At 45.2% G+C, this 22,778-nt stretch overlaps 14 non-coding genes across 14 annotated transcripts; 5 read left to right on the forward strand and 9 right to left on the reverse strand.

Moving 5' to 3' along the window:
• Window positions 1-3,732: 3,732 nt before the first annotated feature.
• On the reverse strand, window positions 3,733-3,873 carry LOC141307865 (U4 spliceosomal RNA). Its single transcript, XR_012346790.1, has one exon. It is a non-coding gene; the product is annotated as a U4 spliceosomal RNA (small nuclear RNA).
• A 463-nt stretch (window positions 3,874-4,336) lies between these two features.
• Window positions 4,337-4,418, forward strand: trnas-gcu (transfer RNA serine (anticodon GCU)). The gene has a single exon. It is a non-coding gene; the product is annotated as a tRNA-Ser (tRNA).
• A 1,095-nt stretch (window positions 4,419-5,513) lies between these two features.
• On the reverse strand, window positions 5,514-5,586 carry trnak-cuu (transfer RNA lysine (anticodon CUU)). Its single transcript has one exon. It is a non-coding gene; the product is annotated as a tRNA-Lys (tRNA).
• An 847-nt stretch (window positions 5,587-6,433) lies between these two features.
• LOC141307866 (U4 spliceosomal RNA) lies at window positions 6,434-6,574 on the reverse strand. Its single transcript, XR_012346791.1, has one exon. It is a non-coding gene; the product is annotated as a U4 spliceosomal RNA (small nuclear RNA).
• A 463-nt stretch (window positions 6,575-7,037) lies between these two features.
• trnas-gcu (transfer RNA serine (anticodon GCU)) lies at window positions 7,038-7,119 on the forward strand. The gene has a single exon. It is a non-coding gene; the product is annotated as a tRNA-Ser (tRNA).
• Window positions 7,120-8,214: 1,095 nt separating this feature from the next.
• Window positions 8,215-8,287, reverse strand: trnak-cuu (transfer RNA lysine (anticodon CUU)). The gene has a single exon. It is a non-coding gene; the product is annotated as a tRNA-Lys (tRNA).
• Window positions 8,288-12,452: 4,165 nt separating this feature from the next.
• LOC141307867 (U4 spliceosomal RNA) lies at window positions 12,453-12,593 on the reverse strand. The gene has a single exon (XR_012346793.1). It is a non-coding gene; the product is annotated as a U4 spliceosomal RNA (small nuclear RNA).
• Window positions 12,594-13,056: 463 nt separating this feature from the next.
• Window positions 13,057-13,138, forward strand: trnas-gcu (transfer RNA serine (anticodon GCU)). Its single transcript has one exon. It is a non-coding gene; the product is annotated as a tRNA-Ser (tRNA).
• A 1,095-nt stretch (window positions 13,139-14,233) lies between these two features.
• trnak-cuu (transfer RNA lysine (anticodon CUU)) lies at window positions 14,234-14,306 on the reverse strand. Its single transcript has one exon. It is a non-coding gene; the product is annotated as a tRNA-Lys (tRNA).
• An 847-nt stretch (window positions 14,307-15,153) lies between these two features.
• Window positions 15,154-15,294, reverse strand: LOC141307868 (U4 spliceosomal RNA). The gene has a single exon (XR_012346794.1). It is a non-coding gene; the product is annotated as a U4 spliceosomal RNA (small nuclear RNA).
• A 463-nt stretch (window positions 15,295-15,757) lies between these two features.
• Window positions 15,758-15,839, forward strand: trnas-gcu (transfer RNA serine (anticodon GCU)). The gene has a single exon. It is a non-coding gene; the product is annotated as a tRNA-Ser (tRNA).
• Window positions 15,840-20,971: 5,132 nt separating this feature from the next.
• trnak-cuu (transfer RNA lysine (anticodon CUU)) lies at window positions 20,972-21,044 on the reverse strand. The gene has a single exon. It is a non-coding gene; the product is annotated as a tRNA-Lys (tRNA).
• Window positions 21,045-21,891: 847 nt separating this feature from the next.
• LOC141307869 (U4 spliceosomal RNA) lies at window positions 21,892-22,032 on the reverse strand. The gene has a single exon (XR_012346795.1). It is a non-coding gene; the product is annotated as a U4 spliceosomal RNA (small nuclear RNA).
• A 463-nt stretch (window positions 22,033-22,495) lies between these two features.
• On the forward strand, window positions 22,496-22,577 carry trnas-gcu (transfer RNA serine (anticodon GCU)). Its single transcript has one exon. It is a non-coding gene; the product is annotated as a tRNA-Ser (tRNA).
• The last annotated feature ends 201 nt before the right edge of the window (window positions 22,578-22,778 follow it).

Consider the following 22,778-nt stretch of genomic DNA (forward strand, 5'->3'; position numbering starts at 1 on the left):
GAGGTTACTACTAAAGTTCGATTGTGTCTCATAGGGAGTTTGACGCAGGGCCTCAGTGGAAAACAGGCCCTCGGCGGCTGAAACAAAAGACGAAGAAGGCATCCACATGCACATGATTCAGGAGTGTTAAACAAAGAAACCACGCAAGATGACGAGGTGGTCCAGCGGTTAAGGCGGTGGAAGGCTAATACATTGTGCTCGACATGCACTGGAAGCTTTAGCGCCACTGAGAGTCCACCGGACCAGACAGGCCCAACCTGTTTACGATGGGTAACGGTGAGCTGTAATTGCGCTGCAGTTTAATGATACCTAGGGATGGGTCGCTCGACACCCAGTTTCGACACACGTGTCGAGTTTTCGACACGCTAGTGCTTCGAAACAGTGTTTCGGAGCATTGCTTGAAATGAGGCTGTCACGTGACCTGTGGAAATGAAGCTTTGTTTCCTCACTGACACGTCATGCAAGGCTCAAACAAACAGCGCGACGATTGTGCTATCCCATACCCGCTGTCCATTTTATTCCAATGTTATAATTATATCCATAATTGTCATGTCTTTATGTTTTTTACATGGTGTATTATTATTAAAAAAATATATATAATAAAAACAATGACGTTTGAATGTCTGTTGTATGAATGTAAATTAAAACACCTTGCGGTCTCAACCACTGTCCCAAAATGAATAAAAGTCCTTCCTCAACTACAAACTTGTTTGCTGCTTGTAAACGCCGTCCTTGTGAACGCCGTCCTCAGCTCACATTGCTTGTTTAATATCAAAATGGAAAATGCACGCAAGAGACCCCGTTCTCAAGTGTGGGAACACTTCAGTCTGGACAGTCCTAATAAAGTTTCATGCTTAATATGTGATCAAACTTTATCTTATTCCAATAACACATCATCAATGCTTCGCCATCTGCGCTCCAAGCATCCTAATGCTCTGGCCAATGAGACTCCTACAACAGAGCACCATTCTGCACCAACTGGAGAAGGTGAAATGAATTCTAATAATTAATTTTTCTTTTGAGCAATAAAGACTGTATACTATCCACAAATAACTGAAAAAGTTAGTAATCAAACTAATCAAAATGCAAGAAAACTTACCCTTTTGAATTTTTCATATTCTCTTCCAATTATTCATTTGGTGGAATATAATAACACTCAATATAATTGTATAAAGAAATCACTAATAGCATAGCCAAAGTTTCAAAGCCATTTGCTAGAACAACCATTGTTTAGCCTATGAAGAAGTCAACCAATTGCATGTTTGTCATATTCATGTCTTTCACACTGACCTGTATATATCTTATCCACCTTTTGTGTAAAATAGCCTGTGTTTATGAAATTTGGGTCTTTTGCCCACCTCTGTATTTTAGTGACTATGGATAGGTTGTTATATTATATTTCTGGTATACATATAGACTATGGGTTAAAAGCTAAGTCCAAACAAACACTACTGAATTGGATCTACATCTATAATATATTGTAATCATATGAACTCCAAGGGGTGTGCAGACTTTTTATTGCCAATGCACATTTATTAAAAGATAAAATTTTATGTTACCTATTTAAACACACCATGGGCTGCTTTGAGTTACTCTGCCAATAATGAATTGTACTGTGTTTTATTAGGAAGAAAGAAGGAGCTTGATGATGCCCTTATCAACATGATTGTGAAGGACTTACAGCCTTTCTCCATCGTGGAAGATGAGGGATTTAAAGCATTTATTAACATGTTGGACCCCACCTATGTGCTACCAACTCGGAAAACTGTGAAGACAATGGTCAGACACAAATACAGAGAAGAGAAGGAAAAGGCTATGGCACAAGTAAGGAATATCCCATCTGTCTGCCTCACAGCTGATATGTGGACCTCCCTCACTATGGAGTCCTATCTGGGGGTCACATGCCACTACACTAATAGCAACACTGAGCTGGGCTCAGTGGTGCTGGGAGTATCCAAGTTTCCCAAATCACATACAGCTGACAACATCAAAGAGGCTTTGTCAGAGATGATAACGGACTGGGGTCTTACTGGTTCAGTTGCTGCCATGGTAACAGACAATGCAGCCAACATGGTGTCAGCAATTCAGAAACTGGGACTACGCCATCTCCCTTGCTTTGCTCATACCATAAACCTTATTGTGAAAAGGGCAGTAGAAGAACATGAGGTCATGGCAGACATCCGTAGCAGAGCCAGGAGAGTGGTGTCTTATTTCAGGAGCAGCACTAAAGCTACTGAAAAGTTAATGCTTGCCCAAGAAAGGATGGGCAGGCAGCCCCTAAAGCTTCTCCAGGAGGTGGACACCAGGTGGAACAGCACACATGACATGCTTCAAAGACTTATTGATCTTAGAGAGCCTGTTGGTGCTGCTTTGGCTAGTTTGTCAAATGACATCATGCCACTTTCAAGTGCTGATTTTGACATAATTTCAGAAAGCCTTGAAGTACTGGCACCTTTCAAGTATGCCACGGAAGAACTCTCTGGGGAGAAGAGAGTGTCAGCTTCAAAGATAATCCCAATCATTAGGATGATTCAGCACAAGGTAGCAGAAAAAACAGCCCTGGCAAGAAATGTATCTGTTTCATCCTTAGGGATTGCTCTTCAGCAGTACATCAACAAGCGGTGCAGTACTGTTGAATCAATCCGTGTGCTTGCACTGGCCACGTTGCTAGACCCCAGATTTAAGACCCTTGGGTTTGGCAACCAGGATAATGCCCGTGAAGCTGAGCGGCTGTTGACAGCTGAATGTGCTTCAATCATCCGACTAACCAGTGAGCATGCTTCACAAGCAGAGGCATCATCCTCTCAGGCAGCTCAGAATGCTCCATCCTCAGATGACCTGTGGGAGCTCCTGGATAGCCGAGTCAGTGAAACGCAACGGCATCATAGCTGTAATGCTGATGCCACCATAGAGGTCAAGAGGTACATCAGTGATGCATACCTGCCTCGAAGTGAGGACCCTCTAAAATACTGGCAGGCCCATAAAGAGTACCCCCATCTATATACTTTGGCCAGAAAATATTTGGCAATTACGGCCACATCTGTTCCGTGTGAACGAATATTTTCTAAAGCGGGTGATGTAATCAGTAAAAAAAGGAGCCGCTTAAGCTCCAGCACAGCAGAACAAATCATATTCTTGAATAAAAATATGTAGTTGCATTTGTGTGTATTTTTTTTATTTTTGGTGTTGTTGTTTTTGTACAACGTACATGTTTGTGATGTTTTGTAAAAAACACAGAAAAATGGAGCAATGAAAAACAAAAAATCACACATGCCTATAGGTCTCTATGTAGAAGGGGGAATGTTTGGTGTGAGTACAAATGAAAAACAGAAAGTCTTTATTGCCATTATATTGTCCAAAAAAAGGGGGGGGGGGGCTCTACACACACACACACACACACACCACCATCTTGCTAATTACATATGTTTATTAAATACACAAACAAAATATTACAATGAACAAAACACTTCAATGGCACAGCTGGTGTAGAGATTTTTTTTGACCACCAGATGGAGAAGTAGAGCACTGTGTCAAAAAGCTTCGAAGCATCAACGCAGTTTGTAGTAAAAGCTTCACTGCTTCGGAAGCTTCGTTCGGCACATCCCTAATGATACCCGTCTTGAGGACATATTTACAAAACAACAAGCCTTCTGGCTCTGGCGCTCAATCATCAGCAGACACCTTTTTGACGAGAAACAAAACAAGGCTACTTTTTCTCAACAATACTCTAAGCCTCCAGAGAGGCTAGCAAAAATTGCCAAAGCTGACTGTATTTCAAGTCATCCTGGCGGGGTATTGGGTAAAGTTTTCAACCAGCAATGATCGCGCCTCGGATAAACCTCATAGGCTACAATATTGCCTCTGCGAAAGAATGCCGGCGACGGTCGTGACCTTTTCAGGCACCTACATGGATGTGAACCGACAAGGTGGTAGCAAGCTTTAAACTGCCGCACAAACAGTCTCCTGGCACGGGTTGCTGCACCGTGTTTCTACGGAACAGATTAGAGGTGTGTAAAAGACGGCTCATTCACTATTCCCTCTGTGCTCAAAACAGCCTGCTGAAAGCACAGCAGCAGCAGCTGAAAAGGTCCGCAGCATGGCCTCTCTCAGTCAGCAAGGGGGCGGGGAGGCCGAGTGGTTAAGGCGATGGATTGCTAATCCCATCCTTGTCGTTCGGTTCCTTTAGCACTGGACCTTAATCTAGGTCCTGGGGACCCCATGCTGAACTTTTTGTGTGTCCTCCTTATCTAACACACTCAGTTCAGTTCTTTGAGTTCTCTACTAATGAGCTGATGATCTGAATCGGGAGTGCTAAATAAAAGACGCCACGTAATATGACGAGGTGGCCGAGTGGTTAAGGCGATGGACTGCTAATCCATTGTGCTCTGCACGCGTGGGTTCGAATCCCATCCTCGTCGTTCGGTACGTTTAGCAGTGATCCTCGGTCCTGGGGACCCCACTCTGCAATTTTTGTGTGTCTTCCCTATCTGACACACTCAGTTCAGTTCACTGAGCGCTCTACTAATGAGCTGGTGGTCTGAATCGGGAGGGTTAAACAAAAGGACCGCGCAAAACGAAAGGTGGTCGAGTGGTTAAGGCGATGCAAGGCTAGTCCGTTGTGCTCGGCACGCCTTGGTTTGTGTGGGTTCGAATCCCATCCTCTTCATTTGATGCTTTAGCACCACTGAGAGCCCACCGGAACAGACAGGCCCAACCTGTTGACGATGGGTAGCGGCGAGCTGTGATTGTGCTGTAGTTTATTGATACCTGCCGCAAAGTCTTGAGAACATATTGACAAAACAACAAGTCTTCTGGCTCCGGCACGCTACGATCGGTGGACACCTCTTTGACGAGGACCAACAACCAGCCATGCCAATAAAAGGAAACAAAACGAAGCAAGACTATCTTTCTCAACAAGCCTCCAGAGAGATTGGCAAAAATTGCCGATGCTGACTGTATTTCAAGTCATCCCGGTGGGGTATTGACTTTGTGGCAACATGGAACTTTTGCATCTACATTAATATTAGTCTGTTTCTTCTTATTCTGAGGTCACCGTAGCCACCAGATCCATTCTGTATTCCGATCTGATGGTCACTACAGTCCCCCGGTTCCAGTCCGTACCAAGAGCAGATGGTGGATCAGCACCTTCAGCCGAATGTCAGCGGATACTATGTCAACTAGATGAGCCCCAGAGACAGATCATCAGTAAAGAAGGCATCCACATGCCACAGCAAACTACTCGAGCTGGTGAAAATGTTCACCAAACACCCGCCGCTGAATTCTTTTAAAACAAGCCAGCTTATTGAAGGTGCACAAGATAAACGCCCTGAGAAAGCTGTGCCTCGCAACCCTAAGAATGGCATAGGCGTCAATGGACACCTGACGCGCGTGCACTAACAGCGACATCTGTTTTGAAAGATGTTTCCGGAGCTCGCAAAATCCACTCAGCCTGCGCGGCGAATGGGCACGCTGGAGCCCGCCACCCTTTTGGGAAGAAAGAGAGTCAACTGAGCCGCCCAACGTGGGGCTCGAACCCACGACCCTGAGATTAAGAGTCTCATGCTCTACCGACTGAGCTAGCCGGGCTGGTCGTGGGCTTCTTCACCGGGTCGGACCCAGTATTCATCGGCCCCCAAATTACACAGGCGAAACGGAGGCTCTCGCGTTGTGCGAGACTGTCGAGCCCTCCCCGTGGGTAGGGCTTAGAGCAGGCTTAGAGTTTTCTTCTGTCGGTTTTGACCCAATCTGTTTTTGGGAAGCGCAGTTTGACCCAGCAGTGCGGGCCAACAACACGTTCTGTTTTGCCGCGTGAAGGCGGGTCAATGCTTTGGACAGCGTATGGTTGAGATGTGATTTTCCACCAATTTGGGGCACCTTTCTTAAGGAAATCAAGGATGATTTCATGGGAAATGGCAAACTGCTGTAGCGTTTGGCTAACAAGCCAAAGCTACAAAGGATGTACCGGTGCCCCGTCGTCCGAGCAGAATCCACATTCGGCCGTAATCGGAGGTTACTACTAAAGTTCGATTGTGTCTCATAGGGAGTTTGACGCAGGGCCTCAGTGGAAAACAGGCCCTCGGCGGCTGAAACAAAAGACGAAGAAGGCATCCACATGCACATGATTCAGGAGTGTTAAACAAAGAAACCACGCAAGATGACGAGGTGGTCCAGCGGTTAAGGCGGTGGAAGGCTAATACATTGTGCTCGACATGCACTGGAAGCTTTAGCGCCACTGAGAGTCCACCGGACCAGACAGGCCCAACCTGTTTACGATGGGTAACGGTGAGCTGTAATTGCGCTGCAGTTTAATGATACCCGTCTTGAGGACATATTTACAAAACAACAAGCCTTCTGGCTCTGGCGCTCAATCATCAGCAGACACCTTTTTGACGAGAAACAAAACAAGGCTACTTTTTCTCAACAATACTCTAAGCCTCCAGAGAGGCTAGCAAAAATTGCCAAAGCTGACTGTATTTCAAGTCATCCTGGCGGGGTATTGGGTAAAGTTTTCAACCAGCAATGATCGCGCCTCGGATAAACCTCATAGGCTACAATATTGCCTCTGCGAAAGAATGCCGGCGACGGTCGTGACCTTTTCAGGCACCTACGTGGATGTGAACCGACAAGGTGGTAGCAAGCTTTAAACTGCCGCACAAACAGTCTCCTGGCACGGGTTGCTGCACCGTGTTTCTACGGAACAGATTAGAGGTGTGTAAAAGACGGCTCATTCACTATTCCCTCTGTGCTCAAAACAGCCTGCTGAAAGCACAGCAGCAGCAGCTGAAAAGGTCCGCAGCATGGCCTCTCTCAGTCAGCAAGGGGGCGGGGAGGCCGAGTGGTTAAGGCGATGGATTGCTAATCCCATCCTTGTCGTTCGGTTCCTTTAGCACTGGACCTTAATCTAGGTCCTGGGGACCCCATGCTGAACTTTTTGTGTGTCCTCCTTATCTAACACACTCAGTTCAGTTCTTTGAGTTCTCTACTAATGAGCTGATGATCTGAATCGGGAGTGCTAAATAAAAGACGCCACGTAATATGACGAGGTGGCCGAGTGGTTAAGGCGATGGACTGCTAATCCATTGTGCTCTGCACGCGTGGGTTCGAATCCCATCCTCGTCGTTCGGTACGTTTAGCAGTGATCCTCGGTCCTGGGGACCCCACTCTGCAATTTTTGTGTGTCTTCCCTATCTGACACACTCAGTTCAGTTCACTGAGCGCTCTACTAATGAGCTGGTGGTCTGAATCGGGAGGGTTAAACAAAAGGACCGCGCAAAACGAAAGGTGGTCGAGTGGTTAAGGCGATGCAAGGCTAGTCCGTTGTGCTCGGCACGCCTTGGTTTGTGTGGGTTCGAATCCCATCCTCTTCATTTGATGCTTTAGCACCACTGAGAGCCCACCGGAACAGACAGGCCCAACCTGTTGACGATGGGTAGCGGCGAGCTGTGATTGTGCTGTAGTTTATTGATACCTGCCGCAAAGTCTTGAGAACATATTGACAAAACAACAAGTCTTCTGGCTCCGGCACGCTACGATCGGTGGACACCTCTTTGACGAGGACCAACAACCAGCCACGCCAATAAAAGGAAACAAAACGAAGCAAGACTATCTTTCTCAACAAGCCTCCAGAGAGATTGGCAAAAATTGCCGATGCTGACTGTATTTCAAGTCATCCCGGTGGGGTATTGACTTTGTGGCAACATGGAACTTTTGCATCTACATTAATATTAGTCTGTTTCTTCTTATTCTGAGGTCACCGTAGCCACCAGATCCATTCTGTATTCCGATCTGATGGTCACTACAGTCCCCCGGTTCCAGTCCGTACCAAGAGCAGATGGTGGATCAGCACCTTCAGCCGAATGTCAGCGGATACTATGTCAACTAGATGAGCCCCAGAGACAGATCATCAGTAAAGAAGGCATCCACATGCCACAGCAAACTACTCGAGCTGGTGAAAATGTTCACCAAACACCCGCCGCTGAATTCTTTTAAAACAAGCCAGCTTATTGAAGGTGCACAAGATAAACGCCCTGAGAAAGCTGTGCCTCGCAACCCTAAGAATGGCATAGGCGTCAATGGACACCTGACGCGCGTGCACTAACAGCGACATCTGTTTTGAAAGATGTTTCCGGAGCTCGCAAAATCCGCTCAGCCTGCGCGGCGAATGGGCACGCTGGAGCCCGCCACCCTTTTGGGAAGAAAGAGAGTCAACTGAGCCGCCCAACGTGGGGCTCGAACCCACGACCCTGAGATTAAGAGTCTCATGCTCTACCGACTGAGCTAGCCGGGCTGGTCGTGGGCTTCTTCACCGGGTCGGACCCAGTATTCATCGGCCCCCAAATTACACAGGCGAAACGGAGGCTCTCGCGTTGTGCGAGACTGTCGAGCCCTCCCCGTGGGTAGGGCTTAGAGCAGGCTTAGAGTTTTCTTCTGTCGGTTTTGACCCAATCTGTTTTTGGGAAGCGCAGTTTGACCCAGCAGTGCGGGCCAACAACACGTTCTGTTTTGCCGCGTGAAGGCGGGTCAATGCTTTGGACAGCGTATGGTTGAGATGTGATTTTCCACCAATTTGGGGCACCTTTCTTAAGGAAATCAAGGATGATTTCATGGGAAATGGCAAACTGCTGTAGCGTTTGGCTAACAAGCCAAAGCTACAAAGGATGTACCGGTGCCCCGTCGTCCGAGCAGAATCCACATTCGGCCGTAATCGGAGGTTACTACTAAAGTTCGATTGTGTCTCATAGGGAGTTTGACGCAGGGCCTCAGTGGAAAACAGGCCCTCGGCGGCTGAAACAAAAGACGAAGAAGGCATCCACATGCACATGATTCAGGAGTGTTAAACAAAGAAACCACGCAAGATGACGAGGTGGTCCAGCGGTTAAGGCGGTGGAAGGCTAATACATTGTGCTCGACATGCACTGGAAGCTTTAGCGCCACTGAGAGTCCACCGGACCAGACAGGCCCAACCTGTTTACGATGGGTAACGGTGAGCTGTAATTGCGCTGCAGTTTAATGATACCTAGGGATGGGTCGCTCGACACCCAGTTTCGACACACGTGTCGAGTTTTCGACACGCTAGTGCTTCGAAACAGTGTTTCGGAGCATTGCTTGAAATGAGGCTGTCACGTGACCTGTGGAAATGAAGCTTTGTTTCCTCACTGACACGTCATGCAAGGCTCAAACAAACAGCGCGACGATTGTGCTATCCCATACCCGCTGTCCATTTTATTCCAATGTTATAATTATATCCATAATTGTCATGTCTTTATGTTTTTTACATGGTGTATTATTATTAAAAAAATATATATAATAAAAACAATGACGTTTGAATGTCTGTTGTATGAATGTAAATTAAAACACCTTGCGGTCTCAACCACTGTCCCAAAATGAATAAAAGTCCTTCCTCAACTACAAACTTGTTTGCTGCTTGTAAACGCCGTCCTTGTGAACGCCGTCCTCAGCTCACATTGCTTGTTTAATATCAAAATGGAAAATGCACGCAAGAGACCCCGTTCTCAAGTGTGGGAACACTTCAGTCTGGACAGTCCTAATAAAGTTTCATGCTTAATATGTGATCAAACTTTATCTTATTCCAATAACACATCATCAATGCTTCGCCATCTGCGCTCCAAGCATCCTAATGCTCTGGCCAATGAGACTCCTACAACAGAGCACCATTCTGCACCAACTGGAGAAGGTGAAATGAATTCTAATAATTAATTTTTCTTTTGAGCAATAAAGACTGTATACTATCCACAAATAACTGAAAAAGTTAGTAATCAAACTAATCAAAATGCAAGAAAACTTACCCTTTTGAATTTTTCATATTCTCTTCCAATTATTCATTTGGTGGAATATAATAACACTCAATATAATTGTATAAAGAAATCACTAATAGCATAGCCAAAGTTTCAAAGCCATTTGCTAGAACAACCATTGTTTAGCCTATGAAGAAGTCAACCAATTGCATGTTTGTCATATTCATGTCTTTCACACTGACCTGTATATATCTTATCCACCTTTTTGTGTAAAATAGCCTGTGTTTATGAAATTTGGGTCTTTTGCCCACCTCTGTATTTTAGTGACTATGGATAGGTTGTTATATTATATTTCTGGTATACATATAGACTATGGGTTAAAAGCTAAGTCCAAACAAACACTACTGAATTGGATCTACATCTATAATATATTGTAATCATATGAACTCCAAGGGGTGTGCAGACTTTTTATTGCCAATGCACATTTATTAAAAGATAAAATTTTATGTTACCTATTTAAACACACCATGGGCTGCTTTGAGTTACTCTGCCAATAATGAATTGTACTGTGTTTTATTAGGAAGAAAGAAGGAGCTTGATGATGCCCTTATCAACATGATTGTGAAGGACTTACAGCCTTTCTCCATCGTGGAAGATGAGGGATTTAAAGCATTTATTAACATGTTGGACCCCACCTATGTGCTACCAACTCGGAAAACTGTGAAGACAATGGTCAGACACAAATACAGAGAAGAGAAGGAAAAGGCTATGGCACAAGTAAGGAATATCCCATCTGTCTGCCTCACAGCTGATATGTGGACCTCCCTCACTATGGAGTCCTATCTGGGGGTCACATGCCACTACACTAATAGCAACACTGAGCTGGGCTCAGTGGTGCTGGGAGTATCCAAGTTTCCCAAATCACATACAGCTGACAACATCAAAGAGGCTTTGTCAGAGATGATAACGGACTGGGGTCTTACTGGTTCAGTTGCTGCCATGGTAACAGACAATGCAGCCAACATGGTGTCAGCAATTCAGAAACTGGGACTACGCCATCTCCCTTGCTTTGCTCATACCATAAACCTTATTGTGAAAAGGGCAGTAGAAGAACATGAGGTCATGGCAGACATCCGTAGCAGAGCCAGGAGAGTGGTGTCTTATTTCAGGAGCAGCACTAAAGCTACTGAAAAGTTAATGCTTGCCCAAGAAAGGATGGGCAGGCAGCCCCTAAAGCTTCTCCAGGAGGTGGACACCAGGTGGAACAGCACACATGACATGCTTCAAAGACTTATTGATCTTAGAGAGCCTGTTGGTGCTGCTTTGGCTAGTTTGTCAAATGACATCATGCCACTTTCAAGTGCTGATTTTGACATAATTTCAGAAAGCCTTGAAGTACTGGCACCTTTCAAGTATGCCACGGAAGAACTCTCTGGGGAGAAGAGAGTGTCAGCTTCAAAGATAATCCCAATCATTAGGATGATTCAGCACAAGGTAGCAGAAAAAACAGCCCTGGCAAGAAATGTATCTGTTTCATCCTTAGGGATTGCTCTTCAGCAGTACATCAACAAGCGGTGCAGTACTGTTGAATCAATCCGTGTGCTTGCACTGGCCACGTTGCTAGACCCCAGATTTAAGACCCTTGGGTTTGGCAACCAGGATAATGCCCGTGAAGCTGAGCGGCTGTTGACAGCTGAATGTGCTTCAATCATCCGACTAACCAGTGAGCATGCTTCACAAGCAGAGGCATCATCCTCTCAGGCAGCTCAGAATGCTCCATCCTCAGATGACCTGTGGGAGCTCCTGGATAGCCGAGTCAGTGAAACGCAACGGCATCATAGCTGTAATGCTGATGCCACCATAGAGGTCAAGAGGTACATCAGTGATGCATACCTGCCTCGAAGTGAGGACCCTCTAAAATACTGGCAGGCCCATAAAGAGTACCCCCATCTATATACTTTGGCCAGAAAATATTTGGCAATTACGGCCACATCTGTTCCGTGTGAACGAATATTTTCTAAAGCGGGTGATGTAATCAGTAAAAAAAGGAGCCGCTTAAGCTCCAGCACAGCAGAACAAATCATATTCTTGAATAAAAATATGTAGTTGCATTTGTGTGTATTTTTTTTATTTTTGGTGTTGTTGTTTTTGTACAACGTACATGTTTGTGATGTTTTGTAAAAAACACAGAAAAATGGAGCAATGAAAAACAAAAAATCACACATGCCTATAGGTCTCTATGTAGAAGGGGGAATGTTTGGTGTGAGTACAAATGAAAAACAGAAAGTCTTTATTGCCATTATATTGTCCAAAAAAAAGGGGGGGGGGGGGGGGGGGGGCTCTACACACACACACACACACACACACCACCATCTTGCTAATTACATATGTTTATTAAATACACAAACAAAATATTACAATGAACAAAACACTTCAATGGCACAGCTGGTGTAGAGATTTTTTTTGACCACCAGATGGAGAAGTAGAGCACTGTGTCAAAAAGCTTCGAAGCATCAACGCAGTTTGTAGTAAAAGCTTCACTGCTTCGGAAGCTTCGTTCGGCACATCCCTAATGATACCCGTCTTGAGGACATATTTACAAAACAACAAGCCTTCTGGCTCTGGCGCTCAATCATCAGCAGACACCTTTTTGACGAGAAACAAAACAAGGCTACTTTTTCTCAACAATACTCTAAGCCTCCAGAGAGGCTAGCAAAAATTGCCAAAGCTGACTGTATTTCAAGTCATCCTGGCGGGGTATTGGGTAAAGTTTTCAACCAGCAATGATCGCGCCTCGGATAAACCTCATAGGCTACAATATTGCCTCTGCGAAAGAATGCCGGCGACGGTCGTGACCTTTTCAGGCACCTACGTGGATGTGAACCGACAAGGTGGTAGCAAGCTTTAAACTGCCGCACAAACAGTCTCCTGGCACGGGTTGCTGCACCGTGTTTCTACGGAACAGATTAGAGGTGTGTAAAAGACGGCTCATTCACTATTCCCTCTGTGCTCAAAACAGCCTGCTGAAAGCACAGCAGCAGCAGCTGAAAAGGTCCGCAGCATGGCCTCTCTCAGTCAGCAAGGGGGCGGGGAGGCCGAGTGGTTAAGGCGATGGATTGCTAATCCCATCCTTGTCGTTCGGTTCCTTTAGCACTGGACCTTAATCTAGGTCCTGGGGACCCCATGCTGAACTTTTTGTGTGTCCTCCTTATCTAACACACTCAGTTCAGTTCTTTGAGTTCTCTACTAATGAGCTGATGATCTGAATCGGGAGTGCTAAATAAAAGACGCCACGTAATATGACGAGGTGGCCGAGTGGTTAAGGCGATGGACTGCTAATCCATTGTGCTCTGCACGCGTGGGTTCGAATCCCATCCTCGTCGTTCGGTACGTTTAGCAGTGATCCTCGGTCCTGGGGACCCCACTCTGCAATTTTTGTGTGTCTTCCCTATCTGACACACTCAGTTCAGTTCACTGAGCGCTCTACTAATGAGCTGGTGGTCTGAATCGGGAGGGTTAAACAAAAGGACCGCGCAAAACGAAAGGTGGTCGAGTGGTTAAGGCGATGCAAGGCTAGTCCGTTGTGCTCGGCACGCCTTGGTTTGTGTGGGTTCGAATCCCATCCTCTTCATTTGATGCTTTAGCACCACTGAGAGCCCACCGGAACAGACAGGCCCAACCTGTTGACGATGGGTAGCGGCGAGCTGTGATTGTGCTGTAGTTTATTGATACCTGCCGCAAAGTCTTGAGAACATATTGACAAAACAACAAGTCTTCTGGCTCCGGCACGCTACGATCGGTGGACACCTCTTTGACGAGGACCAATAACCAGCCACGCCAATAAAAGGAAACAAAACGAAGCAAGACTATCTTTCTCAACAAGCCTCCAGAGAGATTGGCAAAAATTGCCGATGCTGACTGTATTTCAAGTCATCCCGGTGGGGTATTGACTTTGTGGCAACATGGAACTTTTGCATCTACATTAATATTAGTCTGTTTCTTCTTATTCTGAGGTCACCGTAGCCACCAGATCCATTCTGTATTCCGATCTGATGGTCACTACAGTCCCCCGGTTCCAGTCCGTACCAAGAGCAGATGGTGGATCAGCACCTTCAGCCGAATGTCAGCGGATACTATGTCAACTAGATGAGCCCCAGAGACAGATCATCAGTAAAGAAGGCATCCACATGCCACAGCAAACTACTCGAGCTGGTGAAAATGTTCACCAAACACCCGCCGCTGAATTCTTTTAAAACAAGCCAGCTTATTGAAGGTGCACAAGATAAACGCCCTGAGAAAGCTGTGCCTCGCAACCCTAAGAATGGCATAGGCGTCAATGGACACCTGACGCGCGTGCACTAACAGCGACATCTGTTTTGAAAGATGTTTCCGGAGCTCGCAAAATCCGCTCAGCCTGCGCGGCGAATGGGCACGCTGGAGCCCGCCACCCTTTTGGGAAGAAAGAGAGTCAACTGAGCCGCCCAACGTGGGGCTCGAACCCACGACCCTGAGATTAAGAGTCTCATGCTCTACCGACTGAGCTAGCCGGGCTGGTCGTGGGCTTCTTCACCGGGTCGGACCAAGTATTCATCGGCCCCCAAATTACACAGGCGAAACGGAGGCTCTCGCGTTGTGCGAGACTGTCGAGCCCTCCCCGTGGGTAGGGCTTAGAGCAGGCTTAGAGTTTTCTTCTGTCGGTTTTGACCCAATCTGTTTTTGGGAAGCGCAGTTTGACCCAGCAGTGCGGGCCAACAACACGTTCTGTTTTGCCGCGTGAAGGCGGGTCAATGCTTTGGACAGCGTATGGTTGAGATGTGATTTTCCACCAATTTGGGGCACCTTTCTTAAGGAAATCAAGGATGATTTCATGGGAAATGGCAAACTGCTGTAGCGTTTGGCTAACAAGCCAAAGCTACAAAGGATGTACCGGTGCCCCGTCGTCCGAGCAGAATCCACATTCGGCCGTAATCGGAGGTTACTACTAAAGTTCGATTGTGTCTCATAGGGAGTTTGACGCAGGGCCTCAGTGGAAAACAGGCCCTCGGCGGCTGAAACAAAAGACGAAGAAGGCATCCACATGCACATGATTCAGGAGTGTTAAACAAAGAAACCACGCAAGATGACGAGGTGGTCCAGCGGTTAAGGCGGTGGAAGGCTAATACATTGTGCTCGACATGCACTGGAAGCTTTAGCGCCACTGAGAGTCCACCGGACCAGACAGGCCCAACCTGTTTACGATGGGTAACGGTGAGCTGTAATTGCGCTGCAGTTTAATGATACCCGTCTTGAGGACATATTTACAAAACAACAAGCCTTCTGGCTCTGGCGCTCAATCATCAGCAGACACCTTTTTGACGAGAAACAAAACAAGGCTACTTTTTCTCAACAATACTCTAAGCCTCCAGAGAGGCTAGCAAAAATTGCCAAAGCTGACTGTATTTCAAGTCATCCTGGCGGGGTATTGGGTAAAGTTTTCAACCAGCAATGATCGCGCCTCGGATAAACCTCATAGGCTACAATATTGCCTCTGCGAAAGAATGCCGGCGACGGTCGTGACCTTTTCAGGCACCTACGTGGATGTGAACCGACAAGGTGGTAGCAAGCTTTAAACTGCCGCACAAACAGTCTCCTGGCACGGGTTGCTGCACCGTGTTTCTACGGAACAGATTAGAGGTGTGTAAAAGACGGCTCATTCACTATTCCCTCTGTGCTCAAAACAGCCTGCTGAAAGCACAGCAGCAGCAGCTGAAAAGGTCCGCAGCATGGCCTCTCTCAGTCAGCAAGGGGGCGGGGAGGCCGAGTGGTTAAGGCGATGGATTGCTAATCCCATCCTTGTCGTTCGGTTCCTTTAGCACTGGACCTTAATCTAGGTCCTGGGGACCCCATGCTGAACTTTTTGTGTGTCCTCCTTATCTAACACACTCAGTTCAGTTCTTTGAGTTCTCTACTAATGAGCTGATGATCTGAATCGGGAGTGCTAAATAAAAGACGCCACGTAATATGACGAGGTGGCCGAGTGGTTAAGGCGATGGACTGCTAATCCATTGTGCTCTGCACGCGTGGGTTCGAATCCCATCCTCGTCGTTCGGTACGTTTAGCAGTGATCCTCGGTCCTGGGGACCCCACTCTGCAATTTTTGTGTGTCTTCCCTATCTGACACACTCAGTTCAGTTCACTGAGCGCTCTACTAATGAGCTGGTGGTCTGAATCGGGAGGGTTAAACAAAAGGACCGCGCAAAACGAAAGGTGGTCGAGTGGTTAAGGCGATGCAAGGCTAGTCCGTTGTGCTCGGCACGCCTTGGTTTGTGTGGGTTCGAATCCCATCCTCTTCATTTGATGCTTTAGCACCACTGAGAGCCCACCGGAACAGACAGGCCCAACCTGTTGACGATGGGTAGCGGCGAGCTGTGATTGTGCTGTAGTTTATTGATACCTGCCGCAAAGTCTTGAGAACATATTGACAAAACAACAAGTCTTCTGGCTCCGGCACGCTACGATCGGTGGACACCTCTTTGACGAGGACCAACAACCAGCCACGCCAATAAAAGGAAACAAAACGAAGCAAGACTATCTTTCTCAACAAGCCTCCAGAGAGATTGGCAAAAATTGCCGATGCTGACTGTATTTCAAGTCATCCCGGTGGGGTATTGACTTTGTGGCAACATGGAACTTTTGCATCTACATTAATATTAGTCTGTTTCTTCTTATTCTGAGGTCACCGTAGCCACCAGATCCATTCTGTATTCCGATCTGATGGTCACTACAGTCCCCCGGTTCCAGTCCGTACCAAGAGCAGATGGTGGATCAGCACCTTCAGCCGAATGTCAGCGGATACTATGTCAACTAGATGAGCCCCAGAGACAGATCATCAGTAAAGAAGGCATCCACATGCCACAGCAAACTACTCGAGCTGGTGAAAATGTTCACCAAACACCCGCCGCTGAATTCTTTTAAAACAAGCCAGCTTATTGAAGGTGCACAAGATAAACGCCCTGAGAAAGCTGTGCCTCGCAACCCTAAGAATGGCATAGGCGTCAGTGGACACCTGACGCGCGTGCAAAACTCCAGCATTTCACACCTCCCTGGGTGGGCTCGAACCCCCAACCTTTCGGTTAACAGCCGAACGCGCTAACCGATTGCGCCAAAGCTGGGGAACAATAGTCTGTTAAGGGGGGGGGGAAGAAAAGGAAGGAGGGGGGAGAAGGGGGGGGAAAAGAGAAAAAGAAAGAAAAGAGAGAGAGAAAAGGGAAAAATGAGGAGAAAAGAAATGAAAGGGAATTTTATCTCTTTGTCCTTTAAAGCAATGTTTTTGGAGTGTAAATTTACAATAAATTATCTGGAAAAAAAAATGTTTTCTCTATTTTCCTGTACATTTATATGGGAGTAAGGATGATCACAAGCTTCCCAGTTCATATTACAGTGTTGCCATAGATTGAAGTGTTTACTGAATGTTTTATTTATCAGTAATTATCACATAAATGATGTCCAAATGAATGAAATCATTTTTGAAATGACAAATTAATATTTTATTAGATTTATATTACTGATTATTGATATTTTATTCAAAGTTTTTGCACTTTAAATATATTTCGGCTGTAGTAATGTTCTAAAACTTATAGTACAAAAAATTGTACATTTATGTATTAAATCATCCCCAAATTTATCAACATTTTTAAAAGGGCGTATAACTGTTTAATGATACTATAACAAAGACAAACAAAAAGAGTAATTTGATCATGACCAAACTTTTATTTTTCAATCAGTCACATCAATCACTATACATATAAACAAAACCGTCCAATGTCCATGGCTCTGTCTTGTGCATTAACTGCAAGTGAAATGAACAGAAAGCACAAAACAATACAAATGAATAAAACTTTAAAATATTAATGACTCCTGTGCATGTTTTGAAAGTGCTAAAGAACAGAAAACAAAACTATACTTTTAAATAAAACTGTCTTAATGTCCATAGCACTAGTGCATTCATTGCAAGTGCAAAAGAACAGAAAGCAGAAAACAATACACATAAATAAAGCTTTATCCCCTTTCTTTTTTGGACTCTTATGGATGGCACAGAGCTTGAAATGGTCTCTATCAGGCGACAACAATCTGACCACTGGGCAAGTGGGGCAGTGGTGTTGAATGTCTGCCTCTTCACGCTCTCCACCCCTGGAGTGAACCTGTGTCCAGCCTGCTCTGGTGTCTGGCAGCAAACATCCCTCTCTTCTTATCGTAATCCAGCAGGTTCTGCCAACTATATTGCTCACCTAAGCAGAGAGAGCATATAATACAAGGCAAATGAGAAAACAAAACATGTGGTAGTGTCAACATGTGACAGGTCAAGAAGAAAAAGTAAAGAAACTGACCTGCTGGTTGGTGAGAGCCAAAGATGGCTGATTACTGAGCTCTACAAGATACTCCACAAGGCTGTCCACTTTTGTCCAGCACACCAGCACTATCCAAAGCCTGGGAGAAAACCCAGAAATGAACAGCATTATGAGTACAGTGAAGTTTGAATTTTCCTAGAAATTTAACAATATTACATGAAACACAATTACATACATGCATACAAGATATTTACATACCACAGACTTGTCAGGAGATGCTGAGGCACCTGGCGTGGAGGAGGCATCAGGCTGAGTGGAGGACAGAGAGAAGCTTGGGTCATCAGTAAGACTTGACACAGTAATGTCAAGTGTTTGGTCCTCCCTGAAGCCCTCGTCTTCTTCATCCTCGCCTTCATCCACATCCTCCAGCATGTTCTCTGTCTCTTCTGAGTCAGGGTCCACTACCAGGGGCTGTCCAGTCTAACTCAGGAGGTAGTCAACACCAAGCAGCTCTCCTATGAAAAAAACAAATATATAAATAATAATAAAAGGAAACACAAATACAGGATCAGTCAAAAGTTTGGACACATGACTATTTTTAATGTTTTTTGAAAGAAGTGCCTTATGCTCATCGATCCTGCATTTATTTGATAAAAATAAAGAAAACATCAGTAATATTGTAAAATGTCATTACAGTTTAAATGTATAGTTCCATAAACTTTAAATTTAAATTATTTCTGTCATCAACGCTGAATATTTAGCTATCATTTTAGAAATCATTCTAATTAGCTAATTAGCTAATGTTGGTCACAGTTGTGCTGCTTAATGTATTTTTTAATGTAATCTGTGATACTTTTTTTAGGATTCATTGAAGAATAAAAAGTTCAATAAAGAACAGAATTAGAAATCAAATAGAAAATCTTCTTTAACGATATACAGTACTGTTCAAAAGAGAAATTAATGCTGTTCTTTTAACTTTTTATTCATCAATGAATTCTGCAAAACATATCAGTTTTCATTAAAAAAATAAAAAAATAAATACAAATATGCAGTACAAGCTATTTTGTTGTTGTTTTTTTCCAGTATTTTTGATCAAATAAATGCAGGCTTAAAAAGTCACTTCTTTCAAAAACATTAAACACAGTCATGTGTAAAAATGTTTGACAAATAATGTACACATTCATATTCTACAATGAGATACAGGTAACTTTACCTTCTGGTAGAGGTTGTACCACTTCCGCTGCCGTGGTGCTGGTCTGTTGCCTCCAGACGGACAAACCCCAGAGCTGGCAAAAGTCCTCAACCTGGCCATCCACTCGCCATCACCCATGACCCTGTGGCTCTTTGGCTTAGAGCTCATCTAAATATATTAGGGAAATAATAGTTAGTAATCTGCATTTTGCAAGTATTGGACAAATACACAAATGTTTTTAATTTATTTATAATGATACAATCATATCTATTCAAGCTAACTAAATCATGGCACCCATTACAACATTTAAACATTATTTTATTACGAATAAAGAAAAACAAGGTTACACTTTATTTAAAGGTGTTAAACTACAATTATGCATATAAGTATTTGAATATTAAATTACCACATGCACTTACTATAGGGGTAAGATTAGTGTTTTGTTTGGTTTATAGTTAGTTGCATCCAATTATTTATAATTTACTGTTATTGCTATAGCAAGTACATATAGCGTGTATTAATGACAATGTAAAATAAAGTGTTACCCTCCCTTTATGTCTATATAACATTGCGTTTTCATTTTAATTATTATTTGTAGCACTTTTATCTGTGTTTATACAAATTTCACTATGGTAATAACATGGTGAATTGTCATAAGGAATGACTACATTTACAGCTGAAAAATAAATCGAACTTCAGAACGAGTAAATTGAGTTTAATGAGTAAGATTACAGGCAAACTGTGTTTAAAATGCGAGATTATAGGCAATTCATGAAAACAAAACATGATTACTACACTCTCACTATAGTAAAACCATGGTAAATAAAGATAAACACAAGGAAAATGGGTTTTGTTTGTTTTGTTCATTCAGATTTTCCTCTATAGTAAGACATGTGTTCATACAGTTGTAATCGATCAGCCAAAAACACAACATGGTTACTACGCTTTCACTATAGTAAAAACACGGTAAATTGTCATAAAAATGACTACATTTACAGCTGAAACACGTTTTTTCCCATTTAAATCGAACTTCAGAATGTGTAAATGGCGTTTAATAAGTAAGATTAGAGGCAAACTAACATTGTTTCATTCACAAGTCGCGAGTCAAAAGTTTGTGAACACACGAAAACGGATGAACGACGGACGAAAACGTAACGAGTTACCAATTGAGAACATTGTAAACAGATAAGAAGAAAGAAGCAAACATTTATTACTTACTTTGAAAAGTTGTTAGATGTTCCGTTCGTCTGATTTTTTACATGAATTAGAATGAAGCTAAGCGCGGTGGGTGGCTGCGTCCATTCTCATTCGGCAACGCGATTGGCTCTCAACAATGGAGCGCGAGCGACGCGATTGGCTCTTGTCCATTCTCACAATGGACAGTGAGCTCGGCGATTGGCTCTCGTCCATTCTCACAATGGACAGCGAGCTCGGCGATTGGACGAGCAGACGGCCACGGAAACAGACGATCCTGCTCCAGGTAGCGCCACAGAGACAGCCGCTGCTGCTTGCTGCCGCCGGATCACCGGTGTAAAAGCAAGGGTTAGGGTTAGTGATAGGGATTAAAATCGCTCGCACTAACAGCGACATCTGTTTTGAAAGATGTTTCCTGAGCTCGCAAAATCCGCTCAGCCTGCGCGGCGAATGGGCACGCTGGAGCCCGCCACCCTTTTGGGAAGAAAGAGAGTCAACTGAGCCGCCCAACGTGGGGCTCGAACCCACGACCCTGAGATTAAGAGTCTCATGCTCTACCGACTGAGCTAGCCGGGCTGGTCGTGGGCTTCTTCACCGGGTCGGACCCAGTATTCATCGGCCCCCAAATTACACAGGCGAAACGGAGGCTCTCGCGTTGTGCGAGACTGTCGAGCCCTCCCCGTGGGTAGGGCTTAGAGCAGGCTTAGAGTTTTCTTCTGTCGGTTTTGACCCAATCTGTTTTTGGGAAGCGCAGTTTGACCCAGCAGTGCGGGCCAACAACACGTTCTGTTTTGCCGCGTGAAGGCGGGTCAATGCTTTGGACAGCGTATGGTTGAGATGTGATTTTCCACCAATTTGGGGCACCTTTCTTAAGGAAATCAAGGATGATTTCAGGGGAAATGGCAAACTGCTGTAGCGTTTGGCTAACAAGCCAAAGCTACAAAGGATGTACCGGTGCCCCGTCGTCCGAGCAGAATCCACATTCGGCCGTAATCGGAGGTTACTACTAAAGTTCGATTGTGTCTCATAGGGAGTTTGACGCAGGGCCTCAGTGGAAAACAGGCCCTCGGCGGCTGAAACAAAAGACGAAGAAGGCATCCACATGCACATGATTCAGGAGTGTTAAACAAAGAAACCACGCAAGATGACGAGGTGGTCCAGCGGTTTAGGCGGTGGAAGGCTAATACATTGTGCTCGACATGCACTGGAAGCTTTAGCGCCACTGAGAGTCCACCGGACCAGACAGGCCCAACCTGTTTACGATGGGTAACGGTGAGCTGTAATTGCGCTGCAGTTTAATGATACCCGTCTTGAGGACATATTTACAAAACAACAAGCCTTCTGGCTCTGGCGCTCAATCATCAGCAGACACCTTTTTGACGAGAAACAAAACAAGGCTACTTTTTCTCAACAATACTCTAAGCCTCCAGAGAGGCTAGCAAAAATTGCCAAAGCTGACTGTATTTCAAGTCATCCTGGCGGGGTATTGGGTAAAGTTTTCAACCAGCAATGATCGCGCCTCGGATAAACCTCATAGGCTACAATATTGCCTCTGCGAAAGAATGCCGGCGACGGTCGTGACCTTTTCAGGCACCTACGTGGATGTGAACCGACAAGGTGGTAGCAAGCTTTAAACTGCCGCACAAACAGTCTCCTGGCACGGGTTGCTGCACCGTGTTTCTACGGAACAGATTAGAGGTGTGTAAAAGACGGCTCATTCACTATTCCCTCTGTGCTCAAAACAGCCTGCTGAAAGCACAGCAGCAGCAGCTGAAAAGGTCCGCAGCATGGCCTCTCTCAGTCAGCAAGGGGGCGGGGAGGCCGAGTGGTTAAGGCGATGGATTGCTAATCCCATCCTTGTCGTTCGGTTCCTTTAGCACTGGACCTTAATCTAGGTCCTGGGGACCCCATGCTGAACTTTTTGTGTGTCCTCCTTATCTAACACACTCAGTTCAGTTCTTTGAGTTCTCTACTAATGAGCTGATGATCTGAATCGGGAGTGCTAAATAAAAGACGCCACGTAATATGACGAGGTGGCCGAGTGGTTAAGGCGATGGACTGCTAATCCATTGTGCTCTGCACGCGTGGGTTCGAATCCCATCCTCGTCGTTCGGTACGTTTAGCAGTGATCCTCGGTCCTGGGGACCCCACTCTGCAATTTTTGTGTGTCTTCCCTATCTGACACACTCAGTTCAGTTCACTGAGCGCTCTACTAATGAGCTGGTGGTCTGAATCGGGAGGGTTAAACAAAAGGACCGCGCAAAACGAAAGGTGGTCGAGTGGTTAAGGCGATGCAAGGCTCGTCCGTTG

The sequence above is a fragment of the Garra rufa genome, unplaced genomic scaffold (genome assembly GCF_049309525.1).
Source record: "Garra rufa unplaced genomic scaffold, GarRuf1.0 hap1_unplaced_002, whole genome shotgun sequence".
Classification (NCBI taxonomy): domain Eukaryota; kingdom Metazoa; phylum Chordata; class Actinopteri; order Cypriniformes; family Cyprinidae; genus Garra; species Garra rufa.